Source organism: Piliocolobus tephrosceles, chromosome 20, assembly GCF_002776525.5.
Source record: "Piliocolobus tephrosceles isolate RC106 chromosome 20, ASM277652v3, whole genome shotgun sequence".
Classification (NCBI taxonomy): Eukaryota; Metazoa; Chordata; class Mammalia; order Primates; family Cercopithecidae; genus Piliocolobus; species Piliocolobus tephrosceles.
Window position 1 is genome coordinate 26262368 of NC_045453.1, and position 26696 is coordinate 26289063.

The 26696-nt window shown below is 44.5% G+C and overlaps 1 protein-coding gene across 7 annotated transcripts in view; it reads right to left on the reverse strand.

Moving 5' to 3' along the window:
* Nucleotides 1–26055, reverse strand: part of ZNF217 (zinc finger protein 217) — a 42411-nt gene extending 16356 nt beyond the window's left edge. Inside the window, exons 1-3 of one of the 7 annotated variants that reach the window (XM_023184118.1) lie at nt 25896–26055; nt 24486–24576; nt 13607–13684 (exon numbers count right to left, since the gene is read on the reverse strand). The gene's annotated coding sequence lies outside the window, so the exon portion shown is untranslated. Of the gene's footprint in view, nt 1–8634; nt 8816–9819; nt 10020–10168; nt 10351–13606; nt 13685–24485; nt 25624–25895 lie in introns of those variants that run through there. The other 6 variants (XM_023184122.3, XM_023184120.3, XM_031934671.1 and 3 more) reach the window with 6 other exon arrangements.
* Nucleotides 26056–26696: the final 641 nt, after the last annotated feature.

A 26696-nucleotide genomic window follows, 5' to 3' on the forward strand; every position in this document is an offset into this window, starting at 1 on the left:
TCATCAGAAAATGGGTCCTCTTGTTTTTTGATCTACCTTTCACATCATGCACTGGCCAGGTGGAAAATTACTTTATTTAGCTCTGCTGCTTCTGGTTTAGAAGCTAATTTTTCACTCTTGGAGAAGAATTAACTTCTAACGCCAATACCCTCTGCCTTTCTGGCAAACATTGGATAGGCATTGTTTTTAAATAGTCCCAACTACTTAAAACTTAAGTCAGTTAATTCCACCCAAGAAAATCAAAAGGCATGCAAACTACTCCCAGCAAAATAACCATAAAAAACAAAAACATCCTTTATTTTCCTCCCTCTCTCTACTTCCTTAAAGAGTAAGGAGGGCCTGTAGGCTCAGAGAAGGCAAGGAAACATCTCCTCCTTTACACTCAGAAATAAATTCTCATACTCCTTGTTATCTTAAGTTTTGAATAAACTGGATCTTTAACATTAAGCTTTTCTAAATAAGACTGCAGATCAAGGATTAGGGTAAAAGAAAGAATGTCCTGAAGTCTTTTCTTTGTTGCAATCATGATGGAGGAGCAACACATGGGCTGGTGACCAGCTTGGTGTGATATCACAGAACACTCCAGAGACCCGAGTTCTAGTCACATCCTTCAAGCTGTCACTGCCACATACCACATCCTTCTATTATGTATTTAATGCAGTTGGTTAAACTATAGGATGGCCTTTACAGTTCCAATATTCTGTGATTCTGGGGATAGATCTACACACTGAAAAGAATATTCAATTACTCTGCTCATCAGAATGTGAAGTGATATTTGGAAATGAGTCTAACAACCTAGGTTTCTACACATAGAAGTTTAAGTTTCATTTGCTTATTCAACAAGTATTTAGTGAATGCCAGCATCCCAGGCAGTATTTTAACTGAGTAACAGCACATACCCTAGAAAAACAGTTATCAAACTCTGACAACGTTTCCCTGGCCAAGAACAAAGACTCATTTATTTGAGGTCATTCCTACTTTTAGATGCTAAAATACGCTTATTTTTCAAAAAATCAAATAGTGGCAAAAGGCAGTAGTGGAGTTTTTTTTTTTTTTTTTTTTTTTTTTTTTAATGTCCTTATTTAGCAAAATCAAAGTTAGGTGAGAATTTGGGGGAAAAAAAAATCTAAGTTAGTCCCTATGTCAGCTCTCAACATTATTACTGTATTTTAGAAACTTGACTAATATGTGAAACTGTAATTTTGGGGAACTCCACTTCTCTATTGACATCCTTTCCAAAAACAGACACCAGCTCTACACTCAGTCTTGGGATCAGAAATAAGATGTGAGGCCGGGCACAGTGGTTCACGCCTGTAATCCCAATGCTTTGGGAGGCCGAGGTGGGTGATCACTTGAGGCCAGGAGTTGGAGACCAGCCTGGCCAACATGGTGAAACTCCTTATCTGCTAAAAATACAAAAATTAGCTGGGCATGGTGATACACACCTGTAATCCCAGCTACTTGGGAATCACTTGAACCCAGGAGGTAAGGTTACAGTGAGCCAAGATCGCACCACTGCATTCCAGCCTGGGCAACAGAGTGAGACTTTGTCTCCCCCCCCCAAAAAAAAAGAAAGAAAGAAAAGAAACATGGAGTGTAACTTTATTATTTCCCACTCAGGGAAACAGCATAACTTACTGAAAACATTTACTACTAGAAGGATGTTTTGCTTCCAATTCTCAATTATCTGAAGTTACCATCACTCTCCACCCAAGACCTTGTAGGATTATTGCACTGCAGTGAAGGACAATGAAGGAGGTTCAGTGGGAAACCATCTTAGAAGAGAGGAAGCTTCCACTTTGCCTGGGAGGGTTAACAGCCTGGGAGACCTGGAGATGAGGGCAGGCATTCTAGGCCAAGGCGTCTTCCTGTGTGGTCAGATGGGGAAGGAAACCCTCCTGGCAAAACAGCAGCAATTCTTTCTCCAGGGAAGCTTCTGAGACAGACTCTGATAATCAATTGGGCCTAACTGTCCTAAGCTCCCAGGGTCACAGGAATCCTTAGGCACCCCAAAGGTGCCATCCCTGACTGCCCAGCACACCCTACCCCCAAAGCATTGTAACAGTTCAGGAATGACTTCCTCTGAAAACTTCTGTCCAAATCTAAAACCATCCTGTTTGTTTGCTTGTAACTGTCTTTTTCGAAAAGTAACACCTCAGGACCAAGACTCTGTTGTCTTGTCCACTGCTGCCCCCAATGCCTGGAACAAGGTGCCGGACACAGGGTCAAGCACTCAACACACAGCTGGTGAATAAACGTCATGGAATTAGCATACATGTAGAATCAGTACGCACATGTTTGGCCACAGTCACTAACCGTAACTGATCAGAAATTAAAATTAACTTGCATATTCATCAAAACTTCTACATGGCTATCAGTGGCTGCCATCTAATTGCCATTCTGCAACTTCAAGAGTGCAATTTCAAGAGTGTAATAAAAAAAATTGCATTAAACACACCATAAAGTTGATCAGCACAAGCAAAAAAAAACTGCACCATTTGAATTTATACTCACTCCAACTTATGACCCTCCAAAACAAAAATGCTGGGCATCCGAGGGCTATCTCTGACAGCAAATGCCTTCAGCTCTTGACTTAGAAACACTGTTAACATACTAGACAGAACACTTCCTTAAACTCTAAAACAATGAATAATTTTAAACCAGGTTTACATCGATTAAAACCAATTTGCTAATCAGTAATCGGTGAAGTGGTTGTAACAATAAAGACGTTAATAACGGAATACAGCAAAATAGAAATTCTAATCCACTAACAGCAAATCACCATTCCAATTGAATAGGGTGTGTGCACAAACACTAGCCTTCCCAGAAGCCTCCAGCTCTCCACACTCCGGCACACAGAAGGCAGCCGTAAACTGATGGCACTGCTGATAGAGCCAATTGTCTTTCTCCACAAAGAACTGGAGGGAAAAGGAGGATATTATAATCCAACACTATAATCTAAATGCTTCTACTTTGCAAGGAAGTGAGCATTATGAACACACTAAGCTTACTGAAAAGTACTTCAAAAAAATGTTTTCCAATGTTTAAAAACATTTTAAAATCTTTACTCGGGTAAACGACAGAACTTAACCTTAACTCAAATACCCCCGTAACACCTAAGGCAAGTGGCTATGCAGTATAGCCATATTTTGAGAGAATACTAGGGTTTAATTTATATTGGGATTATTTAAGTAGACACTTTTACAATTTGCCAGAGCATCATCTTTGAAATCCAGTAGGAACCATATTGCTAGAAGAGACTGGACTAGAAATGTGATGTTCTTCAGGTCACTAATTACACACTGATTTGTGACTAAAGCTACTACGTATTCTACCACTACCTGTAGATCTTGAAATTAGCAAATACTACACATTATACATTGCTTAATAAAAAGCACAGTAATCTGTGCTTAAGTACAACTAATTAAGTACAACAGCCACTTTGCTGACAATTACTGTAACTTGGGAATATTTTTCTTTACATCCAGATGTACTCGAACTGTTAACTTTTAAAAACAGCACAGCCTCTTTGTTTCAGCCTAACAGATTATCTTACATTGTTGATATGAAATATATATCTACCATAATATGAAGCAGTAAGGTATTCAAAGTCCTCAAAAACACAGAAAAATTAGATTTATACACAATTTGTCATACTGCTAATAAAGCTACTTTTTCCCCGAGTTACTGAAGCGTCCAAATAAGGAGTTATTTAAAAATTCAACTTAAATATCTATTCTCTGGCCAATGCATTTGTACCATGAAAACTACAAAATTATCTTCAAGACCTGGCTAGAAGTTTACACTTTTTCTGAAAGTTTTTCCTTGTATTTTACACACAGTATTTTTTCTTAATCTGACAAGTGAAGAAAACTCTGCAGAGCCATCTACTAACAATCAAAAAGCTACAGGTTTTTTTATTTTTTATTTTTAATGCTCTAAATTCTTCAACACTGTTTCAAGGAAATTACTAGGGGTCACACCCATGAGGCTAAATGGTCAACCCAACTTTCCTAATATAGCTGTGGAAAGATGCTTCCAAGTTAAGCGAAAGAAAAAGATTGGAATATTCAAAGTTTATATTTAAGGTTACAACCTAAACTCTTCAAACTTGGGAAGCTTGTAAAGGAAAGAACTTCATTTTGCTGAAATTGTTCATAAATTACCAATTATAACTAGAATTAGAGATCAAAGTACTATAAAAATATAATCATATAGCATATTTGAGTGTCATTAACTAGAAACTGCCTGATTCATCATAAAATCAGTTAAGGTCAGTTAAGGGATCTTAATAAGAACTTAAAGTATAACATACTAGCTTTAGTTTCAATACTAACAGGTACTGTCATCTCCAAAGTAGTTTTTAAAAACATCCTGATCTGAAAAAAAAGAGTTATAAGTGAATTTTTAAAAACTTTAATTAAGCAAGATTAAGCATCGCTATCCATTTGATCTGAAAAAAAAGAGTTATAAGGAAAGTGAATTTTTAAAAACTTTAATTAAGCAAGATTAAGCATCGCTATCCATTTCTCCTATTACTACTACTCAACCAGTACAACCTTGCATCTGTAAAAATTTGACAGGCCTAACTGCACCAAAAATATTTCAGCATATTAATAAACTGTTCTATCTTTACCTGCACTAACTCTCTGCAACGAAAACACTGAACGTGTGTGTATTACACATGTATATATACACACACACACACACACACAAAACTATGCCCATTACTAGAACACTACACCATACCACTTTTTCCAGTGAGCGCTCTGAATTAAACACAATTCAAGTAACCTAGTTAAATGCAAGCTTAGGCAAGGCCTTTTAAGGCATAACATCTTTCTTCTCAAAGATTTAAATATTCCCATCCTATCTTTTGTTGACTACCTACTAAAGTTGTGTATCTGGCTCTTTCCAGTCACCTGTTTGCTTTCAAAATCAAGGGGGAAAGTCTCCTTTCAATTAATAATACAATCACTGTTCAGCAGATTTATAAACTGAAAAAAAATATTGATTACAAAAGAAAGAAAAACAATTCTTCAGTATAACTAAGATGCTTTATGTTATCCTTATTTGACACAGGTAGAAGTATTATTCCTAAGGTTGAGTCAAGAAATGGCTGGAGTCTACATTTCCAGTCCATTTAACTGTATTTTAAATCTCAAAGGTTTCCAGACACACCCGAAAATAATGGAACACCAATCCAGAAACACTACACGAATCCGTTAAAAACCCAGCTTCGGAGTCTAGGGGAGCTTTTCCATAGGCAGCACAGGCATGTGGAGGTCAGGAACAAGTTTTGTAAAGCTTAGCAAGAACAAAGGCTAAGTCAGGAATCCAACTAACTCTCTCATACAACCTCTTCAGCCGTCTTTTCAGGTTTAGTAATTTTATTTCTCAACTTTATCATAAAATTACCAAACTGTCCCCAAATTTCCAGTAACTCAGTTATGCTGATACCCTGGGCAGGAAGTCATGGAGATGTTCAGAACAGTCAGTCAACAAATGTTCAAATGGAAAGCATTCCAACGTTAAATATAAAAGGGTAATATGTGGCGGCAGCTGGCTAGCAGGGGCTTCCCCCCTATTTATCTGGAAGATAGATGTGTACAAGAATTGAGCATGTCATCGTGAGCTGCAGATTTTAGGAAAGAATCGTCCCTGTTCTTCTACTTCCTTAAAGTCAGATTTCTATCTGCCCTCGTGGTTGAAATTCAAAAACCTTTGCCCCAGATACCACTGCAAATTTGTCTGTTATTACTGGTTGGGGAAAAATAACCCAGTTCACCTTACTCCAAAAACATGAGCATTTCAGAAAAGTTTTTATACTGCCTCTAAAATGAGGCCATTAAGTGATACTCAATTATCAGGCTTCCTTCACCCGAATTTAAGAAATTTCCTGCTGTCTTTGTATAATACATTTTTTCTTCCATGTGCATTTAAACTAGTTAACACCCCTCGCCGCCAAAATCTGGAGATGAGGTGTGCGGATCAAGACCCCCCCTACCCCGCCATTGTCTCAAGTTTAATTTACATGCTGTAACCAAACTCTTCACTCTTTAGAATATTTAACAAGATTGAGATTCCTTTAATTCCATTTTGGTAGCTCTTCTGTAAATACCTTTCAGGTTTTTATTTTTTAATATCCCAGTAATCTAAAAACTATTCTGTATATTTCAATTGTAGTAACTGGATTTAAAATCTTATTACATTTATTTTATCAGTGCAATACTCAGTTTATGCAACTGTCTCATGTTTTTCATTCCTACTTTCTAATTCTAAGGCTTGAAAACAGCCATTGCTCAGTCCTTCAGCTTCACCTTCCCAATTCATTCATTAAACATTCTGCTCAGGGATCAAACTGAAATGGGAAATTAGGAATGGACCATTTAAAACAAATCATACCCAGCAACCTCAAAATCTACAACATACAGGCTATATGGGCATACAGGAGATGGGACACTTTGAATTTTTTTTAAGCAAATGGAAACAAAGCTTCATATAAAACATAAAAAGGGTCCAATCATTTACTTTCAAACAGCGTCAGATAAAAGTAGCTCCTTTTTTAAAGTGCCATCTTTGAGGCAGTCAAGAGTCATTAAAACTACTCCAAAGTTCTTACCAACCAATATCATGTTTGTGACAACTGTGAGAAAAGAATGTAATTTTATAAAGTGGGAAAACAGCACATCTTCTGGGACCCCCGAGGCTCTAATCAGGCATCTCAGAATTAGGAGTGCTCCAGGGTTGGGAAATGGCTACCCTGCTGTGGCGAAAACATGCCATTTCATAATAAATGTTGTTGAGAGAGAAAAAAGTGATTAGCATGTATCTGCAATGAGGAGATAGAAGGACTTAGTCATTGCCAGGCCATTATATTCCTTAATTATTTCATCAGTTTATAAGTGACTTGATGATTAAGTCTTATTTTCAGATTTCCTCCAAAACAAGTCCACTGGAAGGGGATTAGGAGCTCCTACTCCTCCCTGAAGTTTTCCTGCCAAAAATGGAGGCTTACAAAGAAAATGCAAATTTACCCCCACCTTAAAAGTAAAGGCAGTCAAAGTCAAAACCTTCACTGCTCCTCCTTCCTCCCCTACTACCTGGAAAACAATTTTGACCTATTACCAAAATAGATCCCTCAGGGTAAAGGGGAGAGAAGTTTTCTACAAATTTTTTCTAAGTGGTGTATTAGTTCCTTTTTCTGAGTAAGAAGTGAAAGGGAATAGGAACCCAACAGAACTGCTAAACTTCGATCTCACAAGTTATTAAAAAACAGCAAAGGTCAAACTGCAAAGCGTTAGGAAAGTGTTGTGAAGACAAAAGGATTAAAATAAGTGGGACACTAAAGAAAAAAGTGTGTGTCCTTCACCAATAAAAGTCATATCTTGTCCTCTACTTCCTCCTTCTGTAGGCAAATAAAGACACAATTCTATCTAAAGGACTAGCTTTCCTCATCAAGCCAAATAATTAAAATTCCAAACAAACAGATTATTAATCCTATTCTAACAATTAAATTATAAATCTGCCTTGTAACCACTGACAACTGAATTTTAAATAAGTCACTGCCTCTTGAATTTAATCCTTATATAACTGATTAAAAATGGCAGCAACATCAGGGTCAGGAAACAAAACAAATCGAAACACTATTAGTCTCTGGAACACTGAACAAAACAGTATCTAAAATAAATATGACTTCTCAGAAGGAAAAAAGTTATCTACCATTAAGGACACACCTTAAAAGTTCTTAGCACACATTAACTAAGCAAGCACAAACTAGTGGCTTGCCTGTTATATTTTCAGACAAAAAGAAATGAGGTTATTCCTCTACACTTGTCACTGCAGACACATAAAGGCTTTTAGAAACTACATCTATTACTCAATGTCTAAGTATCAGAAAACTTAGCATTTTAAGTCGTTTGATACCAGTCAAGAAAGAACATCCATTTCAGGGGAAAGAAGTACAGTAAAATAAGAATATTGTAAATGTCCTTCTTGACATATACAAAAGAGAAGGTAAAAGGCCTCCTAAGACCCCTACCTAGTGGCCAGGCCTGGATGGCAGCTGTTGCTACCTCGCCTTTTCTTTTGTTGAGCTTAATCTCATGTCAAGTCATTCAACCAACTCAAAAGCGATGAAGACATAATTGAATCAACCTGAACTAAATCAGACCTAGGCTTCTTAAAACATACAGCTTAATGCTTCCAAACGATCTAGAAAACTAAGAAACCTAGCTACGCTGTAGGACATACGGTGGCCAATAATACAGGACCCCCAAACTGGCCAATGGACCACCGCAACCGCCATTTACTTCCTCCGTGTCTAGGAATGTTCAACGCTTCAAGCCCCAGAAGCTGATTCAGGAAGATAAACTGAGGCTCAAAGAATTTCGAAGTGGAACAATACACCAAAACCTTAAACCAGAAATGACTATCCTTTTCTGGGGCGGGGGGGGGGTGCCGTGGGGAGAATAGAAAAAGAGAAAAGGGGCTCCCAGGGTGGCCCGGATGCCAGGGTCCCAGAAGGGGCCTTTTAGCTCTCGTAACTAAACCTGGCGGAAAACTCCCCGCCTGCTCACCCCACCCCCACCCCACCCGCCCAAGAATGCGCCTTCCCGTCTTCGGTGGCCCTACCCAGAATCCCAAAATGTGGGCTCCAACCGGGGCCCTAAACGTCTTCCCAAATTCCAGGGATCCAGGTTCCGGCTACGCGCCCCGCGTGCCGGGTCTAGCCCCTCGGGCGGGACCGCCCAGGCGGCCCCAAATCCAGCCTCCTGAGCCCCCAGCAGCGCCCTCCGCCCCTCCACCATTCCGTCCCGCTCGCAGTCGGGGCCAAATCGAGAGACAAGAGGGCTGTGCATCTGAAACTGAGCGGTTTCACCACTCGGCACCTCCTGGCAGAAACTTCCCTTTAAAAAAAAAAAAAAAGCAGCAGCACTTTTGGGCTAGCATTTCAATCCTTCCTGCCCTTCAGAGTTCCCAGTTCTGCTTCCAGCTGGCTTTGGGTGTTCCACTACAATTGAGTTGTAAAGACATTAAGTGTTTTATACAACATTAAGACTTAAATAAAAATCTTTAAAATTACAGGAGAAAAAAAAAGCCACCTTATCGCACACATCCAGGAAACGCAACCCGTACATCCCTGCTCAGGGATGAGCAGGCGCCCGGGACTCCCGGGGACAGATTTTTGGGCACCCGAGGGAATCACCGGGGCGCACGTCGGGGTCCGCGGCGAGGCCCAGCCCCTCCCGCGGTCCCTTAGACGCGCCCTCAGCCCGGCCTGAAGACGTGTGGACCGTCCCGGCCATTGTTTGCGGGGGATGCCCGTCAGGACGCATTGTTTTGGCCGTTTCCAACTTGCCCCGGCCCCTCCCGGGCATTGCGGGGGGCCCACGCCGAAGACCCCTCTGCGCCCGCGCCCCAAGGGCCGAGTGGGCAAATTGGGAGACCCGCCCCGAGGGGCGACCCAACTTTTCGGAACAACCCCCTACCGCCGACCCCCGCAGCCCCCGGACCCCTGCTCCCGGCGGAGATTCTGGGGACACCGCACCCCAAGCCCTTCTGAATCGTGCGGCGTTGAGTGTGACGGGCAAGAGCGGATGTAGTCCGGAATCGCCCGCACCTTCCCGCGGGCGGAAACGCTGGAGCCGACTGGGGAGGGGGCGCCCTAGAGGAGCGGATAGAAAGCTGAGGCGGGGAACTGGGGTCATCCTAGGGGGGACAAGACAACGAGCCGGGCGCCTCGGGGGCGGCGCGGGAGCCTCCGCAGGACCGGGCGGGCGCCCCGGGTGGCGCGGGCGGGGGGCGCGCCCCCTTTACCTGCGGCTCCGGCTCCTCGGCCATTTCCTCGCGCGGCGGCGGCCGGGACTGAGCTGACACCACTCGGGCCGGCCGGGTTTGAATGAGGAGGAGCGGGCGCGGGGGGGAGGGGGCGGGGAGAGCGGAGGGAGGGAGGAAGGCGTCGCGGAGTTTCTCTCGGCCTTTTGTGCGGACACCTCCCGGATTCCCCGCCCGCACCCGGCCCCCCAAAAGACACGGGGAGACCCGGTCGAGGGGTGCAGCCATCCGCCGGGGCGCCTCGTAGCTTCGCGCTTCCAAGACCCCCCCCAACAAAAAAAAGCGTCCCCCACCCCCACCCCCGCCCGGAGGATTTGGGGGCCGGGCTCACCTCGGGCGCGGGGCTAAGGTGAGCGGGGCGGGGGTGCGCACGGGGGCAAAGGCGCGGGCGCCCCCTACTCGTCCGCGCGGGGACAGTGCAGGCACGGGGGGTCCCTAGAGCCGCCGGGGCGCGGCGCGTCCGGCGCTGGGGGACTGTTGGGTCAGAAAGTGTTCAGGGAGCAGCTGTTGCGCCCTCCCTCGGCCCCGCCGCTCGGAGACGCCCCGCCCCCTGCCTTCACCGGCCGCCCGGCCCCGCCCCGCTCCGCCCCGGCCCCGCCCCAGCTACCACGTGACCAGCATAGGCGCGCCCCCGCTCCGCCCCCCGCCGCGACTCCGCCTCCGGGAAGCGAGCGGCGAGCGCGCGCCGTGCCACCCTCCCCGCCTCCTCCGCCCCGCACCCCTCCTCCCGCCATCCGGCTTAACGTGGCGGGCGCGCGCCGCGGCCGTAGCCGCGACAGGTACTCGGGGAGGGGGACGGCGAGGGTGTGCGCAGGCGCAGACCCGGGCCCCGTCCCCCGTCCCCGTCGCCCCCTCCTCTGCAAGGTGTGCCCGGGCGAGGGGAGGGGCCCGGGGCCCGAATGCCTGGGTCACCCCCAATTACAAACAAAAACCTTAACGCAGTTGCGCGCGGGTTAGAAGGCAGCTGTGCGCGAAAAACACCTCAGATTTTCTTCAAGCGTGAGGAAGGTCGAGAAGATAAACAGTTTTTAAATGAGTATCTTCAGAAAGCTATTTAATTGTTCTGATTTTTTTTTTTCCCCTGAAAGGGCCGGGCTTGCGCTATTCTAACTTGAGATTTCTAAACTTAGTCTAGGTTCCAAGAATCTACTTGGTTTTGATAGAAATCCATTTGGAGGAAACCGGGGACAAAAAAAGTGGGGACAAAAAAAAAAAAAAACCGCTACCCTTTCCCCCTCCTCTCTACGCCCATTTAAAGCGTTTCCCAACTGTTTTTTTTTTTCTTGCTAAAAAAAAGGACAAAAATAGGTTCTGATTCCCAAAGCCTGTGATATTTCCCCATTTTAAGTAAGCCTCGAGGAACCATAGACACAACAATCACACCCCCAATTTTTCTGCCTCAAAATGGATACTAATGCAAATGTGAAATGGATCTATGCGAGTCGCTACCAACAAAATAGCCAAATATTTATTTTACTGGCCTTCGGCATATCCAAAATGAAAAAACTTTAAAACACATCAAGAAAAGCATTTAAAATATGTATTTCCTAAATCAAAAGAAAGAACGCAGTACAGAAATGATCCGGAGCTAATGAGCAATGCAATCTTAAAAAATAGGAAAAGGAATTTGAGAAGACAGCTAGCTCAGCAAAGGGGAAGAATTTGCCAAGTGTCATGTTTTGCTGTCATTTTACATATAACTACTAACTCCACATATGGTCTGGTTAGTCTTTTTTAAAAAGGAAGTGAATCAATTACTTACTCACACTTAATTAATTAGCAGTGCCAGTAGATTCTTAGGCCAGCACTAAAAACCTAAATTGGGTGATTTTTTTTTCACTCAAGTCCACTGATATTGGTCACTTTTAGTATTAGGATTCCTTTTCTCACAAAAGATGAATACCTTTCTTTAAAATATATTTTTTAATCTTACTGTCACATTCTAAAACACAGTCCAAAAACACTCTTCATAAACAAGAAACTTCATTTAACTTTATGAAAACAAATGACTATCAGCCTTGCTACACAACAAAGAAACTGAACAAGTGGAACCAGGTTGAGCCTTAAGTGTAGCCTCATTCTACATGTTAATGGATAACCTTTGAACTCTGAGATCTTGAATGCCGTAAACACAATAGCACTGATAGTTAAAAATTCTAGTGTCAAAATCGAGCATAAGGAAAAGTCCAAACTTTTCAGGGGGAATAGGGAAACAATCAAATATTTTGACAAATAATCGTTTCAGTAAGAACAAGGAGATTCCTGGCTCTCAGACCTTGTTGCTACTTAAGTATTTTCTGAGCAAAAACGGTTGTGCTTTTTTCCCCCTGTGCCCTCCAAAGCTACCACTTTGTTCACATTATAGCATCATGATTTGTTACTGTTTCGCAGCCTCCCTCAAAAACAAAAAAGTGCCTTATTATGTTGTAGCTTTTAAAATTGAAAGATGATTATATTCACTCATCTATCTTCTAAGAGTTTTATTTATATGTGATCCTCCTTATGTTTGAGCAAAGAATTACAAAGAACCTTCTCCTGGAGTCTTGCCAACAAAACTGGGAAATCGTTGCAAAATTCTGCCAGTGACTGCCTGCTGGGTTGCAAATACATACTGTGTTTCCCGAAGGACATAGAGGGATCTGAATTCGCCCGGGAGGGCTTCCCTGAGACACATTCTTCCCTTAGAATGTGAGACTCATACTTCACATTTATTTGGAAAGCATGTATAGTTCAAACAAAATACAGAAACTCCAAAAGTAACAGGAGAACACTGGAAACATTTGGTTTTGTAATAAAATCCAGGAATTCATATTGCACGAAGTGAAAATTGAAAATCGAACGTTGGTCTTCCTACGCTTAGCTCCACCCACAAGAAATCCAGCTTCGCCATCACTCCCTGCCTAGGCCATCTCTAAAGGAGTCAGGTGCTACTAGATGCTAGCAACAAAATAAAGAATGGAACCCAAAGAAAAGCTCTGCATATGTTACTTGGAGAAAGGGCAGAAAAGCTCCACTTCACCTTGTTTTAATGCAGCAAACATCAACTACACTTCATTTTTCACAATTATCCAAACAGGCCCTCCTTAAGACGTATTTCCTAGTATGCGCTTATAAAATCACACCATTATCTCTGATTTAATTCTAGTGATATAAGGCCTCTTCGTTTAGTCAACATCTGATTTTCTATCCAGATCCTGCCAGTCACAGCATGCTCAGAGCTAGTAACATAACAAAACAAAACAAAAAAAAGAAAAAAAAACAAAACTTCTGATTTGCTGTATTTAACACTTACTGGAATCATCTGTTGAGACTCAGCCTTAATTAGAAGAACAGAATGAGGTACGATCTTCTTATTTCACAAGTCTTTATTTTACTGTGGAATTATTATAGAAAAACTATTTGGAAACTATGTGTAAATCCCTGGAGCTGAAACAGAGCCAACACAGATACGGGACGTAAAAGAATTCAGTGTTCAGAGCAGGAAAACCTGAAAAACTGCAGCGAGGAGTTAGCAGGAAAAGAACATGAAAAAGTTAGGCAAACCTGCCAGCATCTGCAAACTACAAAGGACATTTGAGAAGGAAACAGGGACAGCCCTTTGAACAAGACTGAATGCACTAAAGTAAGTAGGAATAACAAACAGCTCGAAGGAGCAACACATTGCTCTCTTTTCTGTTAAGTTTCTTGATCCCATGCAAGTCACTCCTCTATAAAGTATCACAATAATATACAATTTAAAATATATATATATATATATAGCAGAACTTACCTTTCAGAAGAGAAGGCAGGGTCTGGAACCTGATAACTCGCTAGGACAGGACTTCAGTCTACCTGGCTCTGAACAATACTGGAAGAGATGTGATTGCTGGTTTTTATAAGCACACCAAAAAGGGAGGGGTCAAGAATAAGACTCAATTTAAATAAAGGTTTTAGTACCCTCCCAACTTGATTGGATTAGTCAATCTTGATAAGGTTGACAGCATTTTTTAACTGGATTTGTCCCATTGGTGCGTTCGATGAGTGCCCTCCCCCACTGCAAACACAACTCATGACTCCTAATATTCTGGACGCTTTTCTGAAATTACCTTCACTCAAAATGTTAATGTAAACTCCCTTAAAAATTGCACACAAAACACAACACTGGGAACACCTCTTTAAAGTTTTCTGCATTCATCAGATATTCCAAACAGGTAGCTTTGGAATGAGGGACGGAGGGGAAGAAGGTAACTAACATTAATTGAAATTCAATCCTCATTATAATCTCCAGCCAAAATCTTAAAATCTAATCAGGATATTTAATCTCCACCCTACTCCACCCTACACAGACCTTGCATCTGTCAGCAAACCCTCATATGTCTCAATTGTGTCCATTTATCTTTAACAAAAGCCTACACCAAGGTACCACTGGCAGGTGCCATGCACGTGAACATGGAGTCTGCTGTTGGAAATGTGTTGGGAAGGGCAAGTTCCTGGTGAGAATTATGCACATTTAGGAGCTTTCCAAATACGGATGGCATGTTGAGTCATCAGACTGGATAAAATTGCCCAAAAGACGTGCTAGTATTGGGCCCTCGGGTGGTTCGGCGCCTGGAAGTCAAGGAGAAGAGACAGCAAAGGGACTGACCAGGAGCAGGCGGTGAGGTCTAAGGGACCTCAGGAGAGCATGGGGGCCCAAATGCAAGGGAAAAAAGGGTGTCAGTTCCATCACATGTTCTCCTCCAGACACACACAGTACTGTATGTACAGGTTTCTCCAAATTTCCTCCTTTCTAGGTTTCCCTTAATGCTTTCTCTACGTATAATCCAAGATTTTTACCCAGAAAGACCCAAGTGTTTTACCATGCATATCAAATAAGTGCACTACCCCTTAATGGCTTCCTATTGCCTTGCGGGAAGAAAAACTCCACAGCTTGCCCCACCAGCCCTGCAGATCTGGCCCCTGCCTAACTCCAGCCTCAAGTCCTGGCAAGCCCTTCACTTAGGCATCTAAACTCCAGCCTTCTCTCTGACCTAGAGCCTTCAGCCCTGGGGTTCCCCTAGCCTAGCACCCCCTTTCTCACTCTCTTCAGGAATTTGGCTTCTGTTCTTTCTGAGAGTGGTTTAAACTCCCTAGTTCTCTGGGAGGGGGAGGAGAGGGGGAGGCTCTGACATAGTGTCCTGGTTATGAACATTTTCTCTCCAATAACTTGGGCTCAGATACTCAGATGCTACCTCTGGAGAGCTGCATAGCCCTAGAATATTATTTAATCTCTCTTGGGTTTCAGTTTCCTTATCTATAAAAGGGAAATGATGAAGATGATGAACAAGACAATTAAAATAATTGTGTTACTTATATAAGTAATAGTCACATTTCTTCAAGACTCTGGAGAATGAAATGAGACACACTACAGAGCTTGTGAGCCTAGAGTTTTGGGGGCCCCGGCACTGTTCTAGGCATGGGAGATAGAGCAGTAAGCAAAACAAATGAACTCCTTGTCCCTTGGGGCTTATCTTCTGGAGGGAAGCAGACAACACACCGGTAGTTATATTTGCAACCTACTGGGACTGGGTCATAGGAGAGGGGGAAAGCCTGCTGTTTTAAATTGAGGCTCCCTGAGGAGCAGAGACCCTCCAGGAAGTCAGGTGGCAAATCATACCAGGATGGAGAGGAGGGTTCCATTCACTCAGAGGGAACAGAAGGGGAGAAAGACCAGAGAGGAAGACAGCCAAGCTTGGAGAAAGAACTGGAGGGCAGCCAGCGTGTCTGGGGGCCATGGAATGAAGACAGGGTAGGGACAGAGGAGCAAGAAATCAAGGCAGCCCCATGTGAAGACCGGAGATTTGACTCTCGTTTGCAGCAGGATATCAGTGACCAGTTCTCTGTTCCCTGGTATTTGCCACATCTGCAACACCTGATAGAGCTCTTTCCTGCCTTGCAGCTGGATCCCCGTGCTCTCCTGATCTCCATTAGTCCTCTCTGGCTGCTCCCTCCCAGACCCCGTGGCTCCTGCTTTTTAGACTCTTCTCCTTGACTTCCAGATGCTGACATCCCCAATGCTAGCAACACTTTCTTATTCATGTGATTTTATCCAGTCCGAAGGTTCAACATGCCATCAATATTTGGAAAGCTCCTAAATGTATATATTTCCCACCCGGAACTCTCCCCTCAACTCCCAAAACACATTTCCAGCTGCTGATTTGTCTCTGTATGCAAGGTCCCTGTGTTTACAGGGCAGAAATGTAGGCTGTCCCATTCTAAGTGGCCGCAACTGACCTTTTCAAAAGCCGCCGTCTGGTTATGTCATGGCCCTCATGCGTCTTAGAATAAAAACAAAATTCCCGATAACACAGCCCTCATGCATCTTAGAATAAAAACAAAGTCCCCGGCTGGGCGAGATGGCTTGTGAGATGGCTCACGTCTGTAATTCGTAATTCTAGCACTTTGGGAGTGCGAGATGGGAATAGTGCTTGAGTCCAGGTGTTTGAGACCAGCCTGGGCAACATAGCGAGACTCCCATATCTACAAAAAAATTAAAAATTAGCCGTTGTGTGCCTATACTCCCAGCTACTCAGGAGAATGAGGCAGGAGGATCACTTGAGCTAGGGAGACAGAGGCTGCAATAAGCCAAGATTGTGCCACTGTACTTTAGCCTGGGCAACAGAGTAAGATCCTGTCTCAAAAAACAACGATGAAACAAAAAACAACAAAACAAAACAAAAGTCCTGAGAATACGGCTGGCAAGATCTGGTGGACCATGCTAAGACTCTGGGTTTTATTCCAAGAGCACTGGGAAGCCACTAAATGAAACGGAAATAAAACCAAAGGAACCATGGAACGTCAACTAAGTATTTCTTTCCCAAGAGATACTAGTATCTCCTAAAGACCCCATCCTGGTTTAACAAAGAGGACATGACAAACTGTAAGAAGTTGGAGTCCTGCTGGCTGCGGTGGCTCACACCTGTAATCCCAGCACTTTGGGAGGCTAAGGTGGGTGGATCACGAGGTCAGCAGTTCAGACCAGCCTGACCAACATGGTGAAACCCTGTCTCTACTAAAAAAATACGAAGGGAGGTGGAGGTGCAGTGAGCTGAGATCACGCCACTGCACTGCAGCCTGGGCGAGAGAGTGACACCCTATCTCAAAAAAAAAAAAAAAAAGAGAAAAGTGAAAACTAAGGCTCAGGATCATTAAGTAACCTGCTTGAGGTCACACAGCTAATAATTTGTTTCCCTACTTTCCCGACTACAGTGAAGCCAATGCACCAACGGAACCCAAGGTCAGACTCCCCCTTTAACACCAACCTAAATTTCCTCAATTCTAAAAATTGACACTGATGCATATTTCTCGACCCCCTATTTCCAGGATGTTTACCAATCAGTCATGTGTGGCTCTGGGGCAAGGCTGAAGCATCCTCACCCACTGTCCTCCCCTCCCCACATTCTGGAACAGCAATACAGTGTTTCACTTGGTTGCCTGAGGGCTAGTTTCCTCCCACCTGTGTCACTCCCTTGAGTTCTTGGTATACCTGTGTGCAGGACCCTCTTCCTCACCACACTGTAACAGACTATAAATCTTTTTTTTTTTTTTTTTTTTTTTTTTTGAGACAGAGTTTTGCTCGTATTGCCTAGGCTGGAGTGCAATGGCGCAATCTTGGCTCACTACAGCCTCCACCTCCCGGGTTCAAGCAATTCTGCCTCAGCCTCCTGAGTAGCTGGGATTACCGCACCCGCCAATACGCCCGGCTAATCTTTTTGTATTTTCAGTAGAAACGGTTTCGCTATGTTGGCCAGGCTGGTCTGGAACTCCTAACCTCAGGTGATCCACCTGCCTCGGCCTCCCAAAGCGCAGGGATTACATGCGTAAGCCACCATGCCCAGCTGAAATCTCTTTTGAAAAGGAAGCCGGGCACAGTGGCTCATGCCTATAATCCCAGCACTTTGGGAGGCCAAGGCGTTCGCCTGAACCCGAGAGTTCAAGATCAGCCTGGGCAATATGGCGAAACCCTGTCTCTATGAAAAATTAGCTGGGCATGGTGGCTGGCACCCGTGGTCCCAGCTACTCAGGAGGCTGAGGTGGAAGGATCTCTTGATCCCGGGGAGGTCACGACTACAGTGAGCCGAGATGTTATCACTGTACTCCAGCGTGGGCCACAGACCCTGTCTCAAAAAAAAAAAAAAGTGGGGAAGAAAAGGTAATACAAATTAATATGCCAACAGCAATTAGCGAGTGCTTTTTCCATGGAGCTGGGAGAGAATAAATGTTTGTAAAATTAAAATGTTCTATGCTAGATATCAACTTTCCTTCTCTGCCCTCTTTATTTCACACCTCATAGCTAGTTAGTAAATCTCACAAATCCTATCCTTCTAATCTCTCTGAAATGTACCCTTTCCTTTCTATTCTCACCACTCATATTTCTTTGTTTCCTTCTGGCCTGTGTAATAATCTCATAATCGCTTCTCCTGTACCTGCCTTCTTTCTAGTCCAGAATGCTTTTTCCTAAATTCCACTAATAACCATCCTGCTACTGCTTTGTGTGAAATTCTCCAAAAAAAATTTTACTTTTCCAAAATAAGTCAAGCTCCCTCTCTTGGGATGGAAAAACCACACCACGGTCCCAGCCAATCTTTCAGCCTGATTCACTCAATATAGATTTATTGACCACTCCTTTCTCCCAAGCACTTGGCTAGATGGTAATTCAAGAGTGAGGCACAAAACAAATTGGATTCCTTCCCTCATGGAGCTTATATTTTAACAGGAAACATAGACATTAAATAAATTAAAGCACAAAAAAAAATAGGCAAGCATATAATTACAGTATCTATCCTAGAGAAATATCACTTGTGCAGAAAGCATACACAAGGATGCAGCACCGTTTACAATAGTGAAAGGCTAGAATCAACCTACATGTTCATCAAAAGAAAATGGCCACATAAAATATTCCATATCCAAATTTTAGAATATAGACAACAGGCCGGGTGCGGTGGCTCATGCCGGTAATCCCAGCACTTTGGGAGGCCAAGGTGGGCGGATCACGAGGTCAGGAGTTCAAGACCAGCCATCGCCAACATGGTGAACCCCGTCTCCTCTAAAAATACAAAAAAAATTAGCTGGGCGCGGTGGCAGGCACCTGTAATCCCAGCTACTGAGGAGACTGAGGCAGGAGAATCGCTTGAACCCGGGAGGCAGAAGTTGCGGTGAGCCAAGATCGTGTCACTGCACTCTAGCCTGGGTGACAGAGCAAGACTCCCGTCTCAGAAAAATATGTATATATAATATAGACAACAGGCCAGGTGCAGTGACTCACGCCTGTAATCTCAGCACTTTGGGAGGTGGCGGTGGTTTGATCACCTGAGGTCAGACGTTTAAGACCAGCCTGGCCGGCCGGGCGCGGTGGCTCAAGCCTGTAATCCCAGCACTTTGGGAGGCCGAGACGGGTGGATCACGAGGTCAGGAGATCGAGACCATCCTGGCTAAAACGGTGAAACCCCGTCTCTACTAAAAAAATACAAAAACTAGCCGGGCGTGGTGGTGGGCGCCTGTAGTCCCAGCTACTCGGCAGGCTGAGGCAGGAGAATGGCGTAAACCCTGGAGGCGGAGCTTGCAGTGAGCTGAGATCCGGCCACTGCACTCCAGCCCGGGCAACAGAGCGAGACTCCAGTCTCAAAAAAAAAAAAAAAAAAACAAGACCAGCCTGGCCAACATGGTGAAACCCCGTTTCTAATAAAAATACAAAAATTGGCCGGGCACGGTGGCTCAAGCCTGTAATCCCAGCACTTTGGGAGGCCGAGATGGGCGGATCACGAGGTCAGGAGATCGAGACCATCCTGGCTAACACGGTGAAACCCCGTCTCTACTAAAAATACAAAAACTAGCTGGGCGAGGTGGCGGGCACCTGTAGTCTCAGCTACTCGGGAGGCTGAGGCAGGAGAATGGCATAAACCCGGGAGGCGGAGCTTGCAGTGAGCTGAGATCCGGCCACTGCACTCCAGTCCGGGCGACAGAGCAAGACTCCGCCTCAAAAAAAAAAAAAAAACAAAAACAAAAATTAGCTGGGCGTAGTGGCGTACGTCTGTAATCCCAGCGACTTGGGAGGCTGAGGCATGATAATCACTTGAACCCGGCAGATGGAGGTTGCAGTGAGCCAAGATCACGCCACTGGACAACAGAGAGAGACTCCCTCTCAAAGAAAAAAATAAACAAAAAAAACACTGTGTTAATTACTGTGCAGAACAAAAAATTAGGAATAAAATGTTTACTAGTTCCATATCCTGCTTTTGGATAAACATTTGATAAACCATTCTATACTTACTCCTCTCTTTGCTCTATTCCAACTGCCTACACCCCTCCCCTGCCACCCAATCCCCCAACATATATGCCATATATATAAACATCAACCTGTAACCACCCTAATCAGCTTCAAGGTCACTCCAAATGCCACCTCCTTCAGTTACTCTCTCCTTTGTTCAATGCCTCCTTTATGACACTGTCTGCATTATGCCTAGCCCTGGGTATGTTACTTCTCTTATAGGGTGGATGGAGGTTTTTCCAAGGGAAGACCGGTTTCCTCCATGTTGTGGAATGGTCAACACACAGTAAGTGCTCCAATCAATATTTAGCTGTCCCAGTACTTAGCTGTTCTGTGCTCCTTGGATTTTCTTTTCTCTTTTTTTTTTGAGACAAAGTCTCACTCTGTCACCCAGGCTGGAGTGCAGTGGCGTGATCTCAGCTCACTGAAACCTTTGGAGTTCAAGCGATTCTCCTGCTTGAGCCTCCTGAGTAGCTGGGATTACAAGCATGCACCACCCCTGGCTGATTTTTAAATGTTTAGTAGAGACGAGGTTTCACCGTGTTGGTCTCCAACTCCTGACCTCAAGTGATCTGCCCGCCTTGGCCTCCCAAAGTGCTGGAATTGATTACAGGTGTGAGCCACTGCGCCTGTCCTCCCTGGATTTTTTTTTTTTTTTTTTTTTTTGAGACGGCGTTTCGCTCTTGTTGCCCAGGCTGGAGTGCAATGTTGCGATCTCAGCTCACTGCAATGTCTGCCTCCCGGGTTCAAGTGATTCTCCTGCCTTAGCCTCCCTAGTAGCTAGGATTACAGGCGCCTGCCACCACACCCAGCTGATTTTTTGTATTTTTAGTAGAGATGGGGTTTCACTATGTTGGCCAGGCTGACCTCAGCCTATCCACCCGCCTCAGCCTCCCAAAGTGCTAGGATTACAGGCATGACACACCTCGCTCGGCTCCTGCATTCTTTAATACACTCATTTTTTTTTACTCTCTCATGTGACATGTACATAGTAAGCACCTACTATGTACCAGGCATTGTTCTAGGTGCTGGAGATGCCACAGGAAACCAAACAGATCAAAATGGCTATCCTCATGGAGTTAATATTTGATATTACAGTGTGTTAGATATTATAATAAGTACTATGGAGAGAAATACAAGGGGCAAAGGGGCTACAGAGTGGAGGGATGGTGAGGGAAATGTTAAATAGATTGGCCCTGAAAGGCTTCATCATAGACATATCTAAATAAAGATCTGAAGGGGGTGACAGTGGGAGCCACAGGTTCTAGGGGAAGAGCATTCCAGGCTCAGGGACAGGCAAGCGAAGTCCTTGAAGCAAAGTGCGCCCAGTGTTTCAAAGAACAGCAAGGAGGCCAGCATGGCATTGTGGTTGGTGTGGAGACAAGCCAGGAAATTAGGATGGGGATGGTGCATTTTGATTGCACGGATCTTTCTGGCCATGGTAAAGATTTTGGATTTCATTCTGAATGGGCCTGAGAGCTCTGAATAATCTGAGCAAAATGACCTGGCTCAGTTAGTAAGTGGCGTATTAAACGGGTTTGACACAGTCAAGAGCGCTCCTAAAACAGTAACACAGGGTGCAGGGTCTCTCTCCTTTGCCAAAATCACTCAGATATTTAAATGTATCTCTATTTCAGGTTACTTTTACAACCATAAAAGTAATAATAATAATAATAGTAAGAAGAGGGCTGAGCGCAGTGGCTGACTCATGCTTGTAATCCCAGCACTTTGGGAGGCTGAGGCAGGAGAATCACTTGAACCCGGAAGGCAGAGGTTGCAGTGAGCCGAGATCACGCCACTGCACTCCAGCCTGGGCAAAACGACTGAAACTCTGTCTAAAATAACATAACATAACATAACATAAAAATTAGCCGGGCTTGGTGGCACGTGCTACTCAGGAGGCTGAGACAGGAAGATAATTTGAGCCCAAGAGGTCGAGGCTGCAGCGAGCAGTGTTGGGCCACTGCACTCCAGCCTGGCCGACACTCTCGAAAAAATAAATAAAATAAGAAGAATGGGGAGGAGAAGAAGAGGGATAAGAAGGGGAAAAACAGGCCAGGCTCGGTGGGAGGCCAGCACTTTGGGAGGCCAAGGCAGGAGGATCACATGAGGTCAGGAATTCCAGACTAGCCTGGCCAACATGGTGAAACCCTGTCTCTACTAAAAATATAAAAATTAGCCGGGCATGGTGGTACACGTCTGTAATCCCAGCTACTTGGGAGACTGAGGCAGAAGAATCGCTTGAACCCCGGAGGCGGAAGTTGCAGTAGGCAGAGATTGAGCCACTTCACTCCAGCCTGGGCAACAGAGGCTCTGCCTCAAAATAGTAATAATAATAAAAGGGAAAAAACAAAACAATTTATTGCCGCCCCCCTATGTGCCACTCTCAGCTCCAAAGCTGATTTATATTATGGTGTTACTTAGTTCTCCTGATAACTTTCATGCTTAAATCCATTTGCAGATGAGGAAACTGGGGCCTGAGGTTAACTTTCTGACTTAATTCTCTTACTTGAAGATCTACAACTAGAACAAAGTGGGGTTCTAGCCCAGATCCAGTGCCAAAAGCCATGCTGACTCATACCATTCTTTTCTGTCCTAAGTGGTTGACCTTGGCCTTAGGAAAACAGAATAATAATAACGATCACTGATTGGGCATTGACTCTGGGGCAAGCACACCATACTCCATTTCGAGATCCCCCCGCAGAGTTGGAATCCAAGTCTCCCAGAGTAGAAAGTAGCACCTAGGAGCGGTGACCCCCACAGCAGGGCAGGGCTGAGCTCTTGAAAATGGCTCTCTGGGTTCAAACCAAAACTCGATTTCCCAGATGTGCCGCTTTGGGGCTTCCTCTGAACTCTCTTTGACTCCATTTTCCCCATTTTACAGATGGGGATAATAGCACACCCTAATGGCCGGGTGCGGTGGGTCCCGTTTGTAATTCCAGCACTTTGGGAGGCTGAGGTGGGCAGGTAGCTTGAGCTCAGGAGTTCAAGACCAACCTGGGCAGCATAGCGAGACACCCCCTTCGCCATCTCTACAAAAAACACAAAATTTAGCCAGGCATGGTGGCTGAAGCCTGTAATCCTAGCACTTTGGGAGCCCGAGGCAGGAGGACTGCTTGAGTACAGGAGTTCAAGACCAACCCTGGCAACATAGTGAGACCCCTATCTCAATTTATTTACAAAATAAAAACAAAAACTAATAGGCCAGGTGCGATGGCTCACACCTGTAATCCCAGCACTTTGGGAGGCCAAGGTGAGCGGATCACTTGAGGTCAGGAGTTTGAGACCAGCCTGGCCAACATGGTGAAACCCTGTCTCTACTAAAAATACAAAAATTATTTTTTTATATTTGAGACTCCATCTTAAAAAAATAAAATAAAATAAAATAGCCGGCCGGGCGCAGTGGCTCAAGCCTGTAATCCCAGCACTTTGGGAGGCCGAGACGGGCGGATCACGAGGTCAGAAGATCGAGACTATCCTGGCTAACACGGTGAAACCCTGTCTCTACTAAAAATACAAAAACTAGCCGGGCGAGGTGGCGGACGCCTGTAGTCCCAGCTACTCTGGAGGCTGAGGCAGGAGAATGGCGTAAACCCGGGAGGTGGAGCTTGCAGTGAGCTGAGATCCGGCCACTGCACTCCAGCCCGGGCGACAGAGCGAGACTCCGCCTCAAAAAAAAATAAATAAAATAAAATAAAATAGCCGGGTGCAGTGGCTCACGCCTGTAATCCCAGCACTTTGGAAGGCCAAGGCAGACAGGGTGGATCACCTGAGGTCAGGAGAAACCCTGTCTCTACTAAAAATACAGCCTGGCCTCGTGGCCTGCGCCTGTAATCCCAGCTACTCAGGAGGCTGAGGTAGCAGAATGGCGTGAACCCAGGAAGTGGAGGTTGCAGTGAACTGAGATGGCGCCACTGCACTCCAGCCTGGGCGACAGAGCAAGACTCCGTCTCAGTAAATGCATTAATTAGTTAATTAAAATATAAAAATAAAAATTTAAAAATAGTACTCGCTGACAAGTTAATTTGGGAGGAATAAGCAAGACCTCACTCGTGGTAACGGGCGCAGGGTGGGCGAAGTGGGGGGTGGCACACTGCGCTCAATTAAGTCACGCTATTATGATCACGACCATCGCCCGCGGCCGCAGAACATGCCTGCTCTGCACACCGGGGCGGACACCCACAGACGCGTCCTTCACCCGCGTAGGGACCTGCCAGGGCTCTTATACCGGAGGGTGTTCAGAGTAGGGAAGGGAGAGATCAGGTCTGAACCCGGATCCGTCTCCTCCAGAACTTGAGTCGCTCAATCATCAGCTAGATCGCCCAGTGTAGACAAAGCAAGTGGAATTCTTTGAAGAGTATACCTTAAGTTGGGCAATCCTCATAGAAGGTGGAAGACGACCTGCCCTTCAGTGTTCCTGGGGCATCTTCTCCAAAGTGGAGGTCGAGCCAGGCCTAGGAAGAAACAGAGGGAAGGTGCGGACGACCCCACCGCAGAGAGGGAGGTGAAACCGACGAGCTCCAGGTAGGTGTGTCCTCCTCAACCACACCCTCCCACGGGGCCCTGAGACTGGGGAAGACCGGAGATGAGATTAGGATCAGAGCCACACCCCGACCGGCTTACTGGACAACCTGAAGCCACGCGTCTACACTGGCGCTCGGAACTGAGTTGGCCCAAAGCTGCTTCACCGCTTCTAGCGGAGGGCTTAACGCGGTCCCCCAGCACTCACACAGCGGGTTTTCTCAGAACCCAGACTCCAGAGACCGCCGGGATTCAAATCCTGCGCCGCCCTCAGCCGCTGGGAGACCAGGGCCTTGGCCTCACCTTCTTCCCAGCCTCACCTGCAGAATGGGCGGTCCCGAGGGTTAAATGCCCTCATCACCATGAAGCCTTAAAACGGTGCCTGGTACATGGCGATCACGCAATAAACGTCCGCCAAAATGACGTTAGCCAGGATTCGCCCCGGAAGGCTGCCTGTTCTCATAAGGCCCTTCAATGAGGGCTAATCCCTTTGACTCCTTTAACAACTTTTTTTTTTATTGTGGTTAGCACATTTTGTTGATTTTTTTTTTTTTAACAAAGACCAAGTCAGCATGTTCTCTTAAAAATATTTTAAGAGATTATGTTTTGTTCCCACTTGCTTTGAGGAAAGACTTCGTCCTGGTTGAGTGGGGTGAAAACAGTGAAATGCGAACAAGGATAATAAGACCATCTTTCCTGTACTGTTTCTTAAAAAAGGAGAGGAGGGAGGAATTAAAAATTCAGATGCTGAATTTTAAAGACCGTCATGCTAAGTATTATCAACTTCCTTCTCTCTTTTTTTTTTTTTTTTGCCCTCATATAAACATAACAGTAGTGAGTTTTTCCTTTTTTCTTGACTCAAAAAAAACACAAAACTGACACATAAACTTCTCCAAACCAATACAGCTGAATTTTCTACAAAGATTTGTAACTGATATGATATATTCCTTAAAGAAAATAAGAATGCTCTGAACAGAAATAAACAGTTTCTGCAGCAGTTTTATTTGAAGCCCACAAATAAAAACAGCATGTCCCCAAGGAAACAAAATAGAATTTGGAGTTGCAGCTAAAATGGCTCTGCCCTAATCCTCTCTTACCCAGTACTATGGGGTTTGTTTACAGGAAACCCCTGCCACGAGAAGTTTTCTGCTAGTTTTCAACCGTATTTTGGCATCATCAACTCAGGCATATGGAAACAAATTAAATATTCAGCTTTAAAAAAAATTACAAAGTAAACGAAGAGAACGCTGACCTGTTCCTTTCTACCTTCTTCAGGATGGGTAGAGGCAGGAAGAAATGCAGGCTCCCCTCCCCCTCGGGGCCGCGCTTCCCGGCTGGGTGGAAACTATCTCATTACCACATTTTCAACGAGTAGACCAGTTTCCTCCTTTAATCAAAGTTACTTTGTGGTTGTTTGGCAGTCTGCGCATGCCATGTTTTTATAGCTATAGAAAATGCGTATTTATTTTATTTTGAGATGACTATGACCATATGACAAACCTAAGTCAGCCTCTTAGAGCCAATGATTTATAAGAGCTCTGAAAAACCCGGCCTTTAAACATTTTAATAGAGGCTCTCTCATCCTTTGTAAGTGGAAGTGTAAATTGGTACAGCCCTTTTGTAAACAACTCAATGAGACAAGTCAAGGGCCTTACAAATGTTCATACATTTGGATGCAGCAATAACACTCCTGGAATCAATCCTAAGGAAACAGCCCTAATGTAGGAAAAGGTGTTAGGAACAAAGATCTTCGTGGTAACAAGATTTACTACGAGGGAGAGAGCAATACATGTTCACTCTCCATATATGTGTGGAGGCACACAAATAAAGGAGCGGTTAGTCACCCAAGTTATGTATCCCCACACGATTACACACAGTCATTTTAAAATTAGAACGTTTTGAAAAATAGGCCATTGGGAAATATTTATAATAGCAAATGAAGAAACCGAGATGCAAAGTTGTATTTTTAATGAACTCTAATTTTTTCTATTGGTAATGAAAAAAGAATATAATATACATAAAAATACTAAAATTGATTTTATCAGAAAAATGT